The 18577-nt window shown below is 30.4% G+C and overlaps 1 protein-coding gene and 2 long non-coding RNA genes across 5 annotated transcripts in view; 2 read left to right on the plus strand and 1 right to left on the minus strand.

The window, feature by feature from the left end:
- The window catches only part of LOC130672211 (protein slit), a 263294-nt gene that overhangs the window by 163736 nt on the left and 80981 nt on the right, over nucleotides 1-18577 (minus strand). The gene's annotated exons all lie outside the window — the stretch shown is intronic.
- On the plus strand, nucleotides 9066-10952 carry LOC130672216 (uncharacterized). 2 transcript variants are annotated; one of them, XR_008990655.1, is made up of 5 exons: nucleotides 9066-9080; nucleotides 9166-9343; nucleotides 9427-10400; nucleotides 10537-10661; nucleotides 10745-10952. It is a non-coding gene; the product is annotated as an uncharacterized LOC130672216 (long non-coding RNA). The 2 variants fall into 2 exon arrangements; XR_008990654.1 differs by having other exon boundaries at nucleotides 9215-9343.
- LOC130672217 (uncharacterized) lies at nucleotides 17097-17802 on the plus strand. The gene is made up of 3 exons (XR_008990656.1): nucleotides 17097-17250; nucleotides 17387-17511; nucleotides 17595-17802. It is a non-coding gene; the product is annotated as an uncharacterized LOC130672217 (long non-coding RNA).

Genomic DNA, 18577 nt, shown 5'->3' on the forward strand with positions numbered 1-18577 from the left:
GTATAACCAAGTGATACTGATACTGCTGCATTGAAATTTCATTGCTGTAATTTGTGGTGAAGAAAAAGATTTAAATGTCAACTCTACTTATTTGCATTGATTGTTTGTTGGAAACAATAAAAATATACATAGAGTAATAAAGATAACAAAAAAATCTAAAAGGAAAATTTTATTACGATGTCTGTATTTTTTAGATCAAGTGACAAGCAACTTATCCTATAAATTACTTGGACTCTAGACTGTACCAGCAAAAATGGCCTCACGTAATTATTTAAACGTGCTAATTGCAGACTCTAAAACTACTGACTTACAAATGAGTAACGGTAAAAAGGTATACTCAGTAATAATGTAATACACATTGCAGCACAACTATGACGGGTGGTCATTCAAAATAAAAAATAAAATAAAAACAAGAAAAAAGTTGCGAGTATAGAGGTGCCGCATGAGGGCGGGTAAAACGATAGCGTGTCGCATGATTTGCAGAGACTTTTATTGCTCGGTGATCGCGGGATTCGATAAGCAAAGCGCGCGAGAGTTTACTGGAAATAAAAAAAAAAAAATCGATGCAACACATATGTAATGTATGTATGTACAATGTGTATGGGTGAGATCTCGCGAGGGGGTGCATTACAAGTGTTCGATCGTCAGTTTCCCAACGGGTTTGCCACCTGGTTTTATTTTTTTCGCGCGATATAAAACCGCGATGAATTACTCGCATACACACATGTTCATATATATGTAAATATACATGATGAAGAAAACAGCAGTATTATATGTAGACTAAGTAAATCTCTTATAACGTAGCAACACGTGAGCTTTGTAATTTCAAGCTTCACTATCTATCTTGATTGATGACAATCCATCAGTTATTAGTGTCATCACGCTCAAGTTTTTGCTTTATATATTTACGTAACATAGTTTTTTTTTACTTTTTACACTTGTAGGTCAGATAAATTTGACAGTTTTTATTTGAAATGTCTAAAGAATCATAACGACAAAAATAATAGTTTAAAAATAAATTACTCGGTAAATCATAAATAAATAAATTTATGTACACACACATATTTTAGCTGAATATAATATTATATAAATAATATTTTTTTGATTTAAATATATTATAGCATTAAAGTATTATACAAATGGAATATCACAATGAATAATAAGATATTAATAATAATGTGGGAAATACCATTCGAATAATATATAATGATTTTAACCAAATGATAATATAGAATAATGACTGTTTTGTTTGGGTCGGATAAATATATTAAATTAATTATTCTTCTTGTGTAATAATAAACGTAATTAATAAAATAGAATATTTTGTGTTTAATATATTTATTTAATCTCTACGTTATGCTAATTAAATCAAACTATGTACACCAATAATTTACGGCTAATAGATAATATTCTGCGTTGATTGAAATTATTTAAAATAATTCAAAGTGCTAATAGAAATCGATAATGTGATTTTATAATGTGAACTAGCAATACTCCCGCTCGCTTTGCTGGCTATTAATTAAATTTTCGGCGCTATAGCTTTTTTATGATCAATTTAATGTTTTAGATTTAAAATATTAAACAAATAATCATATCTTATAATTATTTATTTATTTTTATTTACAAAATTAGTACACAGAAAAAACAGATATCTTGAGTCAAGAAAATGTTTTTGAAGACAAACGTTTTCGGGAACCAAGTCAAGATTTTCTTGAGCCAAGAGAATTCGTCTTGGTTGGAGAAGATGTCTACTTTATCTGAGAAAATTTAGGTCTCTAAAAAAATTTTCTTGGATCAAGAATATTTACCTTCAGTCGAGAATTTTTTTTTTTGTGTGTACAAATAATAACGAATCTAGAATTAATTCCGTCAGAGCCCGTTTACATAAAAGAAAGATACGCCAGCAGCTCATATAATATTCAATCAATAAGACTAACCAATTATAGACATAATTACGTATGTAAATTTAGTTAATTCTTATCCTTTTTCTAGTTGCATTAAATATTTATAACATAGATTTTTAAAAATACTCAGGCTTTTAGCAGATGTTATTTTCGTAGGGAATTCCAGAAGTTAATACCTGTTACTAGAAACGAATTTTGGTAATGATTATTGTGACAAAGTGGTACCCATAATGAATTTGTTTCTTCAGGATTTTGTCGTAATAAATACATATTATTTTTTAACACAAGATTATTTCCTATGAATCCAGATTGTCCTAGATATAAAGCCTTATAAAATAATGTACTAATCAGTAGGGTGGGCCGAAAATCCGCTTTTTTTTAATTTTCATTATTAATACCAAAAATATTATTCCTCGTACAAAAAAAAAATTTTTCGGAAATCAAAAAAAATTTTAGGTCGATATCTTAGACTCACCAAATCCCGCTAAAGTTAGAAGTTGTTTAACATTTTTTTTCTAACACATTTTGATCGGAAATTTAATTCTCTACAAAAAAGGTCCTATAATAAAATTACGTAAAGTTGATAGTTACTCAGATAATTGCAATTTTGCTCTGAAAAATGAAATTTTTCAAGATATTATTACTTTTTCAGGGTAAAAATAAATTTTATCATAAAAATTTCGTAGGAAATTCAATTTTCTACAAAACAGACCTAATAAAAATTTATTCAAAGTTGATAGTTACAAAGAAAATAGCAATTCTTGGTGAAAACCACCAAATAACGAGAAATTTGACTATCTAAACATAAAACTGCCAGTTTCTGAATAACTATAAATTTCAAGTTTTTACCAGAAGACCAATTTTGTGAGAAATTTGATTTTCGTTAGAAGCAAGTCAAAACCAAAGAAGTTTTCATATCTTGTAAAAAATTATTATCCAAAAAAAATTAATGTCTATGGGATATTAAAAGTAGAAACTCTACCATGAAAATTTTCTCTAGAGTTTGCAAAATCTTATGGTAATGGCTTCCGTCATTTATTAATATAGAATTTTTTATATAACATCATTGAATGATTGATTTTTTAATTGAGAAGATAATAAGGCTAACGTCACACACCGGACAATAAGCACTTTCAGTTTCATTAAAAATGTATGACACGATTTATGTAAAAAGTGCGAAAGCTGATTATAAATTTCAACTATTTTTAAAATTAAAAAAAAATATGTTACTGAAAAGAGAGTGACAATAAAATATAATACTAAATCTATCTTGGTAGGACAATAAATCTTATAGTCCCTAATTGAAAACTTCGATTGAAACCGATTGATTTTGATTGAAAGTCAATTGGAATCGATCGGAACGTTTATGAGAGGTGCTCTCAAGTTTCACTCGATACCAATCAAGGTTTTTAACTAGAGGTATACATTTTATGTTTATTTATCTAGTTTCTGTAGCTTCCCTGATTAAAAAAAAAAATGATTTACTCCATAATGAATGTATATCGGTAATAGTTTAGAATCACGGCTCCACCTGTTTATATCAAGCATAAATCCAAAAATATTCAAATTGCCAAGAGACTTGTTTCATTCTCCGGCATTTGTCGGCGGATTAAAGATGTACTTGCTTATTTAGGTGTTATTTAAGCATTAATAAATTGTACGTGTATACCAAAGGTATAAAATTAGCTTGATTTACAGATTTAGTTTGAAATTTTTCTGTTCCGTGCTACCCTGCACCATTTGACATATTTTTCTTTTTCATCTATGTATTGACTCTTAAGTCAACCACCAAAACTTAAGATATATGCCTATTTGCCATAATTTCTGTAGTTTCGTCCTGAGTACGTTAACGGACTCGTCAGTAAGGCTATGTTACCGTACACTTGCCTTGGACTACATCTCTTACTAGTACGAGCCGGCATAAAACTGTGTTGTGGGCTTCAGCCAGACACTATACTAGCAAAGGAAGGCGGATACCGTCCAAACTACTTGCAACAAAATGCTAGGTGAGCTGTTGTACACCGTTAGTGTATTGAAATAACAGAAATATGCCAATTCTCACTATACAAGAGCTCAAAGAATCCCTGTAACTTTTAGTTAGACTTTTCTATCGCCACCGTCCATCTTACGGTATTAATAAAATTAATTATTTGTATTTATTAGAAATTTATTAAATTTATTTTGAAAAATTAGCATAATTTGTGTCATTTTTTATCAATTTTGCGCACTTTAGTTACAAGGTTCGGATAGATATCTTGTGTTAAAGACATAAATACATACAGAAAATTCTTTCCGCCGTGTAGCAGAACACGTGGAAAAAGTTTAATTATAGATCGTTGATGTGTGAGCACTTGGAACTTTGGAAAATGCGTGGAGTCGCTATTGTCAACAAATACCTGTATATCTATATAGCATTAAAATTGAATTGTTTTTAATCATTATTAATTGTTTTGAATCTTTTTTTTTTACTCAAGGTTGTCCGACTTTAATGAGGTCGCCTGATTTATTAATAATAAATAGACATAGATTACAGCAATTATAATAAGTATTTCCTAAGCCAAATCAAATGACGTCTTTATGTACAGAAGCTAAATATTCATAGTATAATTATTACAAAAATTTATAACTCTTTTTTTGAAAAAAAGATAAGAAAATATCATATGAAAATCCATAGTAAGTTAACTAAATGGTGTATTTGGGGATTTATATTTATGAACAATTAAAAGCCGCAGGTGTGTATCGTCTGATGAAAATGGCATGGCTCGAGTCACTGGATCGCACGCCACACATATTCTCCCGTCTGGCGTTTCCGGTAAGCCCCCTTGCGTCACGCGGTATATGATCGATGGCAGGCTAATCGTTCATATTTACACGCCGCAACATGGCCTCTCGGTAAACGATACCGGCGTTGATGTTCCATATTTACTTTATATACGCATCTCTATTACCCAATGTCTATATATTAAATATATACACATATATGCTAACTGGCCTTTTATTTAGTGTCAGTGTGCTTTAAAAAAAGTACTGGCAATCGAACCCTGTTTAGTTCAAAGGCCTAGAAGGGTTGACTCGCTGAACTCCGACCAGTGTGCTCATCCCCCGCGTGCGGTGTTACGGATCGTTGCGTTTTCCAGATTGCTAACGCGCGTGGGCATGTCGAAATTTCAGTGAATTTTACGCCGCCGCAGGCTCTCCATTGTCAGCGACCATACAAGAGATAGATAGATAGCGAGAAAGAGAGTAGTTGTGGTATCTACACCGCTTGATTCCAACTGGAATTTGACAACATTTAACTGTCCTATGCGTACATCCAGCCAGAAAATAATGACATACGAGCAGCACTTTTTTAGTACTTGACGTTTATTTATATAGATGTATTTTTTTTCCTTTTTCATTTTAATCAACTGATAAATTAATGACTAGGCTCAATGCAAATGCGTAATATATTTTTACGAGTAATTTATTTTACTGGATAGACGAACTTTGCAGACAGGGGTTTTATAAACCCTACCGCCGTAAAGACGTATAGGGAAGAAAGTGCAAAGGGTGAAAGTATTTTTGGGTTAGATCATTTGATAAATCGATCCGCCGAATATGTACTTATATATTCCATCAAGTTTGTGCACCTGTTACCGCATACTAAATCCCTTCGTCACTTCTTTTAGGTTAAATCTCAATTTATTCTTTTAACGTATATTTTTATTGCAGACGTGTTTTATATTTTGCAGTAAAATGAAATTTTTGATTTTAATTTTAAAGACACGTGAATTTTAACATGTAATAGATAAAAAATAAAAAAAAATGAAAGGGATGATATGAAATGGGGGAAGAAAAGGTTGGAGTAATAGAAAATGGAAAACGAAGAAGAAGGTAGAAGCAATCACTTTAGTATATTGCGGTCTTCAGCTGATGCAGCGGCTGTTCAATATGCAAGATACTGAGGATACTCTTTCGCGAGAAAAGAATCTTTCTACTTTCGCAAGCAGAAAAGCCTGTGACTCTCTCGATAAAACTTGCAATGAGATAGAACGGTGAGCTGTTTTCCCAATAGACATCTATTGGAGAAAAATAAAAATAAAATAATAATGTTTTTCCAATCGTTATGCACGCCCGAGACGTAACAATTAATTTACCTTCGTTTACGCCCGTCTAATTGAAAAATCGTCGATAAACGGAAGTCACTTGGCGTATCGAGGCGAGACGGTGTCTAAAGAAAACGACCAAGAAAGTCGCCGATATAAGGAGTAGAGGAAAGTTAATTAAACTGCTGTGGGGGAGACTGTGTGGGGTAATCTTCTGCGAGGGCGGAAATTAAAAATGTAAATCCACGTGATTGAAAAACACGCTCAATATTTTTTTTTTATTTATACTTTATTATTATTATTATTACGGCAATATTATCAATACGGTTATTAGTAAGATATGAAATAATATCTAAAAAATAATTACCGTCTCGGTAAAATATTCATCAACATTTTTATTTCTGGAAAATGAGATTTTTATTCCAATAATTATCGGTTTTCCATCAACGAATATTGTTCCTTTATTTAATAAATTAAATAACTTTTACTTAGAAAGAGTAAACAATAGACAATAATAATTAAGAAGAGAGTATTAAATTAATGTAAGGAATTCTAAAATATATGATAAATGTTCGATAAGTAGTATTCTAACTGATTTACTACAAGTTAAAAAGTATACAATTTTTTTGACTAATACATGTATACGGAGAAAATTAAGTAATTGTGTTTATTATGCTAAATTTTTTATTCCAATCATCTAGAATTTTAGTGCAAAAATAGTTAGTGTTATAGTATTTTTTAATAGAATTAATAATGTCGGGATGGTAACAGTTACCATCAGGATGATAACAGTTACTATCAAGGTGATAATATTTGCTATCAAGATGATAATATTTACTATCAAGGATGGCAATTAATATTATTGAATGCTATGAAAAAATGTTTAAATTCTACTTACCTTCGATGGTAACTATTACAATTTCTGACGGTAACTGTTACCATCTGGATTTTAAATATAACTATTTAGAATAATAATAATAATAATTAACTCTAGTTAACATACAGGATCGTTACAATTATTATAAATATGGTGAATGTTACAATCTAGATGAATTATACAATCATCTAGATAATATTCACTACTATCGGATTGATGGTAAAAAGTTTTACCATAACTAGATAGTAATTCCTATTATTTAATTTGATTTTGTTTTAAAATAATAACCCCACGTTAATGAAAAACTTACCGAAAAATACAGTAGGGGAAGGGGGGGGGAAATGGACCCCCAAAATTTTTAACGTAAAAAGTGTTTGGGACGAGGGGAGGGGCAAAATGGGCCACTGAGCCAAAATGGTTACCCCAAAATTTTTTTAGCCAAACGGGTTCCTAAAATATTTTTAACAGAAATGATTAAAGAATTATGATAAGGGGCAAATTAGGTCACGAGTTCAACAGCATTACTAGCTAGAATTCAATTTTTTCGAATTGATCGAATAGTAATCCAACAGAAAACTTTGAATCAAGTTATTTTAAGGTCCAAATCTTCACTATCAACTCTTTTTTATCCTAAATACATAGCAAAAAGTTTCAAAACAAACGAGAAACATACATTGAGTTTTGTTGGTGGCCCGTTTTACCCAACTTTTCAGGATTTTTTAATTTTAATAGACACAGCAAAATAACACCAAAAACTCAGCAGAAGGAAAAAAAAGTGAAACAAGCTGAAAAACTCACATTATAAAGTTTTTTGAGGGGGCCTATTTTGCCCCAGTTTTAAAAATTTTTTATTTTTAATGGACAGAACAAATTAAGGTCAAGTACTTGGCAAGGGAGTAAAAACAAGTTAAAAAAACTGAGGATTTGGAAATTTTTTTCATATGGGGCCCATTTTGCCCCCCCCCCCTTCCCCTACTACTGTTGATAGTGAATGTTCTACGATTTTTATTTCCCTGTTTTTGGAACGGATGAATTCCTGCATTTATACTGAATTTTCAAGGTCATTTAGAAGAATAACACAATCATAAATTGTGAACTGTATTTATAAAATCTTAAAGTTCACATGATACGGATTTTTTAATGATAATTGTGTTTACTGTAAAATATTTTTTACGGATAAAAGTTTTCCTTGATTTATTGAACCAAAGTATACACATTTAAATACTTTGATGTGTTGCAACTTGTAAGATGATTACTCAATCACTATCAGTTTATTATATTTTTTTTTTTTGTTAGGTTATTTTTTAATATAATTTAATCATAAATATTAATTTATTAATGATAATGATAATTTACAAATTAAATAATGAAAGATAGTGACATGAAAAGCTGGAAAAATTAGAATTGTCACGTAGCGATTCAAACGTGAATCGCTGCGCGCGCTTTCCCATTTCGCCGTGAATCTAACAACACCTCCTAGCTATTAAAGCGCATTTATTTATTATAATATTTTATTATATAATTATTTATATTATTTTGATTAATTATTTAATTATGATTTATTTATGAATTATTGATATTATTGTTTATTATGTTTATGTTTTGAAAATTATTTTGAATTTTATGTACTTAATCGATATTTTCATTTCAGTTAGAAGCACATGTGCGCGTATATATTGTACAAAAATATCGACCGAAGGGAGAGTAAGTCGATATGGTGGGGATAAAAATCAATATATCCCTCTCGCCACGTGGTGCACTGAAATAATTATTATTTTATTGTTTAAAGCCAATAAACATGTAAAATATAATTTTTCTTCATGTAAATTACTCGAAAAAAAATTCAAGTTAATAAAATTCGTTTAAAATCCAGAATTTTTTTTTTTTATACCTTTTTTAGGGGGTACCCCATTTTGCCCGCGGAAATGAAAAATTTTTTTTTTCAACGGTAACTGAAAATTTCTTCTATTTACTTTGAATATCATTAAAAAAAAAAATATTTAGCGTATTTGAGTCCTCGAAAACTTGGTATTTCCTTAAGTACCCCCTTTTGCCCCTCCCTCCCTTATATATGTACAATTCACAATTTATTATTTTGTTATTCTTCTACATGACCTTGGAGATTCAGTATAAATGCAGGAATTCATCCCTTCCAAAAACAGTGAAATAAAAATCACAGAACATACACTATCAACAGTAGTACGGTATTTTTTTGTAAGTTTTTTATTAACATGAAGTTATTATTTTAAAACAAAATCAAATTTAAATGATGCTAAGTCGAAGTATTGATAATTAATAGGTTTTGTATTTTAAAAGTATAATCTTATACTTTGTATTTAAACTAATAGATATAAAAGATAAAAGTCCAAGGAACCAATAATTGAAAAATGTCGAAAGTAATATTTGCATTCATTGCATTACTCGTCATGATTGTCATGATAGAGACTGCAGAGGCTTGCACTGGATTAATGGGCTCAGTAAATATTATTAATAAATATTCGAAATAAGATGCATTAAAGATCTTAAAAATTTATAAATAATAAATTTAATATTTTTCAAGTGTAACAATCATGACGAATGCTGTTCAATGTGGTGTGCCCATTCAGATTTTCTCAGCCTTCGATACTACAGTGTCAAGACAAAGTAAAATAATAACTCGAGTCAGAATATTGAGACTACACGAGCCTACATGACGATTTGTTATTGTTTTTATCGATTAATAAATGAAAATAATAAATTGAGCATGCATTTCGATTCTTTGTTGTTTTACAATATAAATAATTTTCTCCGTACACGGAAAGATTGGAACCCGACTGGTTATTGTTCGGCACCCGACTCAGTACAATGCTGGAAAAAAATGCTCGATTGTGGTGCAGCACCACACTGATTACTGTGCGGGACCTGACTAATATGCGCACACGACTCAGTCAGGTCCTGCATGGGATTTTAGTGTCATTAATTCATTATTTTTTGAAGTAGACAACATTTAATTTTTTTTTTGTCAAAAACTTACTTTAGTGAAATAATATTATTTTTCCAGCTTATCATGTCACTATCTTTCATTGTTTTATTGATAAATCATCATTATCATTCATTAATTATTATTCATGATCAAATTATATGAATAAAAAAAAAATTTAATGTGAGTGAATAGTCAAAAAATTTAGAGCGATCATAAAAGCACCCTCAGCGCTTTCGCTCTTGAGGTGTGCAATATAATAAATTAGTAGCTATTGAGCTATCATCTTACATTTTGCAAGACGTCTAAGTATTTAAATGCATATACTTTGTTTTTTAAATATAAGGAAAACTGTTATGCGTAATAAATATTATATAATAATCGCAATCATCATCAAATGAATCCGTATCATTTGAACTTTGAGATTTTATAAGTCAAGTTCAGAATTTATTATTGTGATATTTATCTTCATGACCATGAAAATTCAGTATAAATGCAGGAATTCACCCGTTTCTGAAAGCAGTGAGTCAAAAATCGTTGAACATACACAACCAACAGTAGTACTGCAATATCCGGTAAGTTATTTATTCACATGGGGTGATTATTTTAAAACAATATCAAATATAATTGATGCTAAATCAAAGTATTGATAATTAATGTTTTGTATGTATTTTTAAATTATAATTTCACACTTCATATTTAAATTAATAGATACAAAAATCCAAGGAACCCATAATTACAAAATGTCGAAAGTAATATTCGCATTCATTGCATTACTCGTAATTATTGTCATGATGGAGAAGACTGCCGAGGCTTGCGCCCCAATATTGGGCACGGTAAATATTATTAATAAATATTTAAAATATGATGCTTTAAAGATCTTAAAAAGTTATAAATAATAAATTTTGTATTTTTCAAGTGTGACAATCATGAGGATTGTTGTTCAGAGTGGTGTGCACATTCAGATTTTTTCAGCGTTCATTACTGCAGTTTCAAGACAAAGTAAAATTTTGATTCAAATTAAATGCCGGGATTAATTACACTAATTTCATTCATTTAATTAGTAATTGTATTAGAACAAATTGTATCCTTGTTAACTTGCAATAAATCAATTACTATAAAACTTATTGAATATTCATTATTTTTTCCAATTACTTATGATAATCTAATTTACCCTTGTACATTATTGATGTTCATTATTTTCTGTTAACAAATAATGGTTTAAGTAACAATAAAAGAACGATATTTTATCAAAGTACATGTATAATTGCTAATGATATGTTCGTTAAAGAGATCAAGAGTAATAAACGATATCGAATAATATGTAATGCCCGAATGGTATTTTGGTGTTATTAATTTATTAATTTTTGGAGTTGACAATCCCTTATAGGAAGTAACAATAGGCCCAAGCTTGGCCGAGGCTTGGCGCAAGACTTATTAACTCTGGGGAAAGCTTGAAATCCAAGCTTGGCCCAAGTCTGTCTAAGCATCGAAATGATAACACCCAGCCAAGCTTGAGTGACAGTGTTGTGCCAAGACTGCATCTTAGTATTGGCCCAATAACCAATGCCAGTATTGTGCCAAGATTGCATCTAAGTATTGGCCCAATATCGAGAGCCAGTATTGTGCCAAGATTGTTGCTAAATAAGCACCTATGCTTATTAAAAATAAATTAAAAAAAAAAAAAATATTAGTAGACATGTGCGGGATGGTAACATATGGAAATAAATTTGTACACAGAGAAATCAGGTGGATCGATGAAACTAATTTTTTTTTTGCATTTGCTGGGTCTCGAACCTGGTCCTTCATGACTGCTAGGCAAGCGTCTTATCCACTAGGCTGTTACGCTATTCACAGAAGCCAGGGGTTTTTAGGTACCATTTGTTATTTAGACTGGTAAACTAAGGCTTGTCACTTGTATAATGGCTGAACCTTGTCCCAAGACTGGCAAACTAAGGCTTGTCACTTGTATAATGGCTGAACCTTGTCCCAAGACTGGCAAACCAAGGCTTGTCACTTGAGCATTGGCTGAACCTTGTCCTAAGACTGGCAAGCCAAGGCTTGTCACTTGAGCATTGGCTGAACCTTGTCCCAAGACTGGCAAGCCAAGGCTCGTCACTTGAGCATTGGCTGAACCTTGTCCCAAGACTATCAAACCAAGGCTTGTCACTTGAGCATTGGCTGATTCTTGGCCCAAGACTAGCAAACCAAGGCTTGTCACTTGACTATTGGCTGAACCTTGTCCCAAGAGTGGCAAACCAAGGCTTGTCACTTGAGCATTCGCTGAATCTTGGCCCAAGACTGGCAAACCAAGACTCGTCACTTGAACGTTGGTCGGATCTCGGACCAACCTTGGGAGGCCGAGCCTCGGTAGCCCAGTATTGTGCCAAGACTGGCCCCGTTGTCAATATTATTTTTCCTACAAGGGATGTTGAATTTTTTTTTTTTTTGTCAAACCTTACTTTTGTGAAATAATATTATTTTTCCAGCTTTTCATATCACTATTTTTCATTGTTACATTGATAAATTATTATTATCATGAATCAATTATAATTTATGATCAAATTATATTAATAAAAGAGCGGCTGAGGAAGCCGTTCGACACGCGCGTGGCTCGGGCGATTACCAAAGTTAAGGGGGGGGGGGGGTAGGGTTTTAAAGGCGAAAAAGAAGCATATTTTTGTGATTTTTTCCCGGCGAGATGAGTAATATAATTTCATAAAACTTAATCACATATGATTGTATAACTTTTAAAGAATATCAGAAAAAATTTTCAACGAAAAATATTGATTAATAAGCCGGTGACGTTGAATCTCCAGAGGCGCCTCGAAAAAAAGTCGTTTTGCGGTGAACATCATAACTCGTTACCGGATCATCGAAAAAAAAAAAATTGATATGCATTTTAAAGTTGATGTATTTCTCGAGGTAACCACGAAGAGTTTTTTTTTTGTTTTTTTTTTTTTTTCGATTTTTTGCAGCACTTGGAAGTGAAAAACGCGATTTTAGCTAAAAAAATCGCGGTTAATTTGTTATTAAAAAATAGAAAAAAATGAAAAACAAAAAAAAACTCTTCGTAGTTACCTGTTGATTTATGTGAAGAAGTAATGTTCAAATTTTCAAAGGGATCGGTTCAGTACATTTTGAGTTATGATGTTCACGGACTTTAAAAATAACGTTTTCGGGAAAATCCATTTAAAGATTTTTATTCGTGAAAATTTGAAATAAACTATCAATCAAAGAATATGAATTTTTATACTTATATTGAGTCATCAGTTTACATCCTTTGAAAGACACACTGCTGGAGAAAGGGATTCGGAAGAACAAAGAAAATTGCAGCTGATTTCTACTAGGGGTATGTAGGGGCAGGTCGGGCAGGTATAAAAATCAGGTTTACCGGCCGGTCATTTGAAACGCCGTAACTCCGTTAGTTTTACTCGGATTGATTTAAAATTTGTACACGATATTCTTGACATATTGTTCATTCAGAAAAAAAATAAAAAAAAAATTTTTTTTTAATAATTTTAAAACCCTACCCTCCCCCCCCCCCGTAAGTAGTATCGAGCGTGATCACTACACTTGGCTAGGTCACCATTTAGCCACGCTTTGGGTTCGAACGTAGCTCTGATCGTTAGGCGCGGGATGAAGATCCAGTGGTCGGTAAAATGGGAATTTTATCGATCACTGCACACTCAGAGAAAAGTCGATAGTCATGTTAACTAAAAAGCTTCAACTATTTAAAATGAATTCCTAATACTATTTTTGATAGTTATATTAACTATTCATTAATTGCTGAAACATAATAAAATTTATTGGTGCTACTAAAATTTGATAGTGATTAAATTTTTTTATCGCAACTACTGAAATGAAGTTAAAATTAAATAAATTTTAAGTAATTACAGCAACTTTTTTGTTAGTTCAAGTAACTAAAAAATTGTTTCAATCGCAAGTGTTGATTCATAGTTAATAGTAAATAGTTATTCTGACTATCGAGTTAATTGCTAGAACTAAAATTTTTTAGTTAAAGCTTTATTTCACTATAACTTTATAGTTAATTTAACTAAACGAATTGGTATTAATGGAACAAAACAACGTAGCATTATGAATTGTTTGATTACAATTATTATAAGTAAAATAATGATTGCAATTGCAACCATCACGTAGTTAAAATAACAATCTCATCACTATATTAACTATAAAAATGCAAAAAAGAGCTACAACTCAGTTGTTGCTTCAATTATTTTATAATGATTCATTTGAACAAAAATCGACGTTTGCACCAATTATTTATTTACAGTGATTGAATACTTATTTAAATCGTCGCAAATGATACTAGTTTTTTTTTCACAGCAGCGAAAATTTCTATTTACTACAAACATTAAAAAAAAAAAAAAATTTATTTAACGTATTTGAGTTCCCAAAAACTTACTATTTCCTTAAGTACCCCGTTTCACGCCTCCCTCCCCCATATATTAGACTGTGTGAAATAAAATCGATATTTTTTTTTGAGTTCCAGACGAAAATTTTGTTGTATGTAACAAAACAAAAATTTAAAAAATTTTTTGTAGATCATTTTATTATCCATCAAATAATGTTATCCAATTATTTTTAAACCTTATAATTCAACAGATACAAGTAATTAAAATTAATTGTTTAGAAAAAAAAATCGCAATTTTCGTGAAAAATGGATGAAAATTCTTTTATGTCGCATTGAACTGTATCAAAAATTGTTGTCTTTGATTATTATATCAGTCGAATGACGGATTTCATCTGTAGAAAAGTGCAGAGAGTATGCACTTATTCTAGTAACAAATTTTAAGGTCAAAATATTCAACTAGTATCTATTCGGCACAAAGTAAAGTTGTTAGTTTTATATTTAATTTAAATTAACAATTAATACTTGTTGATATCTTGTTAAATCCAATTTAACAAAAATCTAACGATTTCTTTAGCTGTGCTTACTGCAAAAATTATTCGTGAGTTTAACTGAATTATTTACTTTATCGAAAATTTTTCGGATCCAAAAAACATTTGTTGAATTGACAAAAAAAAATTAAATTTCTCGGAAAAAAGACTATTTTTTTAACGCGAGAATTTTCGTATGCTCCAACTATGAAAAAAAAGTTGATTAAACCAAGAGAAAAATTTCTTGTTACTAGACAACGGCAATGGGAGTAGTTCGGTACTCACCACTAGATGGCGCCTACCATTTGTAATGTCCCTGGTAAGAAACTTATTTCAGAAGTATTATATTCTAACTTGAGAGCAATTCTGACACCCATACTCTCCTGCTAAACGACCGAGTACCGAGTACTTCTTTGGATGGTCAACATTTTTGGAATCGTTTATTGTGCTTGAATGACTCGATATAATAATTTTATTGATGATATTATATTGAAAGTAAAAAATATAATATCAGACAACAACACTAATTTGTTTTCATTCAATAACTTTAATATTACTAGTTAAATTAAATAACAAATTAGAACAGAATAAAAGTTATGGGTATTATAAATATAATCTTCTAGTCGTGATAACTAAAATGATTGTTCACTTGATCACAAATGTATAGTGTACTTGACTTATACACTAGATTTGTATCAATTATATAAAAGTAATAACATTAAAAAATATTTAATTTTACCAATAATTATTACTTTATGTTTAACGATACTTAAATTTAGATTCTTTTCAATGAAATACTTATAGTAAATAAAACTACTAGAATTAAGTTATGAAAATAATAAAATTTTTATTTCATAAACATTTTTAAATTAGTTATGTTAACAATTGTTATGACTGATGGTACTAAAAAATAGTTATCTTGACTATTTTCCGATTGATATAATAACTATAAATCATTGTTGTAGAAATTATGATTAAATAGTTGAAGCGTTATTGCACTATAATTTTATAGTTAAATTAACTAAATTTTTCTCTGAGTGCAGCTTTACCCAAACCAAAACTGTACTGGCTAGGATTTCTCTGTGGTTTTCCTAGCCATTGCACCTCCATTGCACAAGGGAGGTTGTAGATCATCACCGTACTGATGCAGTACAGTATAAGCACAAGTCGGGCCACAGCCACATAATGGAAAGCAGGAAAAAGTAAAGCAGTTGAGATGTAAAGGCTAAAAGTGTAAAAGGCCGTAATTGCGACTATGCACTAGAAAATTAAAAAAATAGTATATTTTACACCTCGGGCAGTAAAGTAAGAAATGTCTCAGATCTCATGTGTTGGCCGAGGCGAAGCCGAGGTCAACAAACATGTGATCTGAGGCTTTCTTATTTACTGCCCAAGGTATAAATACTATTTTTCTCCTCGACGGAGGCGGAAAGCGGAAACTTCGTTTCGCACAGCGGGAGAAAAGTTGACGCTTTTCGCCCGGAGGGGAGGAAATTAATTTTTTTATTTAACCGATAATATAAAAACTTTCATTCAAATATAGTTCGATATTTTGTAACGAATACATTTATATTCTTGTCGAAAATTTTTCAGTTTTAATGTGAGTGCGTCAAATTATTCCTACAACCTCGTTGGATTCTCTCTCCAAGAAAATCGTCGGTTGACACGACACGTTCGGTATTATAGGAAACTACTTTTGTTTCATTGAAACATGTGAAGTTGTCAAACTAAACGTTTCAAGAGTTTCGGTTGAATCTCTAAAAATTGAAAAGTTTGCTTCAACAATTTTTATTTTTGAATCAAGTACATCCAAACTTTAATTAAAATATATTTTACTATTCGTTCAAATGTTAATTTCATTACGGTCAAACTTAAAAACTTTAATATAAACGCTTAATCAATTTCTAATAATCGAGTAGAGATTTTCAATCAATAAAAATGATTTTCTTGAGACAAACTATTTTTCGTTGGTTCAAACGAATTTGGTTTCACTGAAGAGGAAATTTGTCAAACTCTTAGGGAGTTTGATGTCAGTACCTTATTTCTTACAGTGTAGCAAATTAAGCGAGCAGATATCGAGTTATGCAACAAAAACCTAAAAAAAAATGTTTTTTTTAATTTTCTTTCAAATAACTTGGAAACTACTCAGCCGATCGGCTTCAGCGGGAGAAAAGTTGACGCTTTTCGCTCGGAGGGAAAAAAAATATATTAAATTGATAATTATTGAGAAACCATCTTACAATTTGCAAAACGCCTAAGAATTTAAATGCGTATACTTCGTTTTTTCAGTACAAGGAAAACTGTTATGCGTAATAAATATTATATAATAATCGCAATCATCATCAAATAATCTGTATCATTTGAACTTTGAGATTTTATAAGTAAAGTTCAGAATTTATTATTGTGATATTTATCTTCATGACCATGAAAATTCAGTATAAATGCAGGAATTCACCCGTTTCTGAAAGCAGTGAGTCAAAAATCGTTGAACATACACAACCAACAGTAGTACTGCAATATCCGGTAAGTTATTTATTCACATGGGGTGATTATTTTAAAACAATATAAAATATAATTGATGCTAAATCAAAGTATTGATAATTAATGTTTTGTATGTATTTTTAAATTATAATTTCACACTTCATATTTAAATTAATAGATACAAAAATCTAAGGAACCCATAATTACAAAATGTCGAAAGTAATATTCGCATTCATTGCATTACTCATCATTATTGTCATGATGGAGAAGACTGCCGAGGCTTGCGTCGCAATATTGGGCTCGGTAAATATTATTAATAAATATTTAAAATATGATGCTTTAAAGATCTCAAAAAGTTATAAATAATAAATTTTGTATTTTTCAAGTGTACCAATCATGACGATTGCTGTTCAGAGTGGTGTGCACATTCAATTTTCTTCGGCATTCGATACTGCAGTTTCAAGACAAAGTAAAATTTTGATTCAAATTAAATGCCGGGATGAATTACACTAATTTCATTCATTTAATTAGTAGTTGTATTAGAACAAATTGTATCCTTGTTAACTTGTAATAAATCAATTACTATAAAACTTATTGAATATTTATTATTTTTTCCAATTCCTTACAATAATTAAATTTACCCTTTTAGATTATTGATGTATATTGTTTACTTGAATAGGTCAAACTAGTTTAAGTAACAACAAAAGAACCATATCTATTGATTACAAGCTAATGGTTTTTAGCCTATGAAGATTAATTCCGAAAAATTAATTATGTTGTTGACGAATATTTTATCAAAATATGTATATAATTGCTCATGACATGTGGTTAAAGAGATCAGAAGTTATAAATGATATCGAATCATAATTAATGCCACAATTTTTTTTTATGCTTTAATACTAAGCACATGCTGTTGTATAATTATCAAATCGATAAGCTGATAGTGAAAACTATTTAAAATATTCTTTTTCATTCATGCTTTTGTATCTGATTATATTACCCAATTATGAGATTATCATTTCGCACTACAATGATAAGCTTAATCAAAATAGTTCCTTATATGATGCTATTACATCATACAAAGTTGTTATTTCACTGCATGAAATTTTGCTTGCATCAATATCATCCATTTCAAGCATTCCTTGGTAATCGATTACTTATTAAATTTGACGTTGAATACTTTTTGAAAGAGTAAATTTATCGAAAATTTGTAAGAGACCTCTTTTGTAGAGTTTTTAATTTTTAACAAGAATATGCTTCCGGTACAATAACTGGCTGATGAATTACAAAATTCTAAGTTGAAAAAAGAATTTTACTCTGGGATATTAATATTGAGGGCTCAAATTTTAACAAGCGTCTTCTTTTATCC

This window comes from Microplitis mediator, chromosome 7 (genome assembly GCF_029852145.1).
Source record: "Microplitis mediator isolate UGA2020A chromosome 7, iyMicMedi2.1, whole genome shotgun sequence".
Taxonomy (NCBI): domain Eukaryota; kingdom Metazoa; phylum Arthropoda; class Insecta; order Hymenoptera; family Braconidae; genus Microplitis; species Microplitis mediator.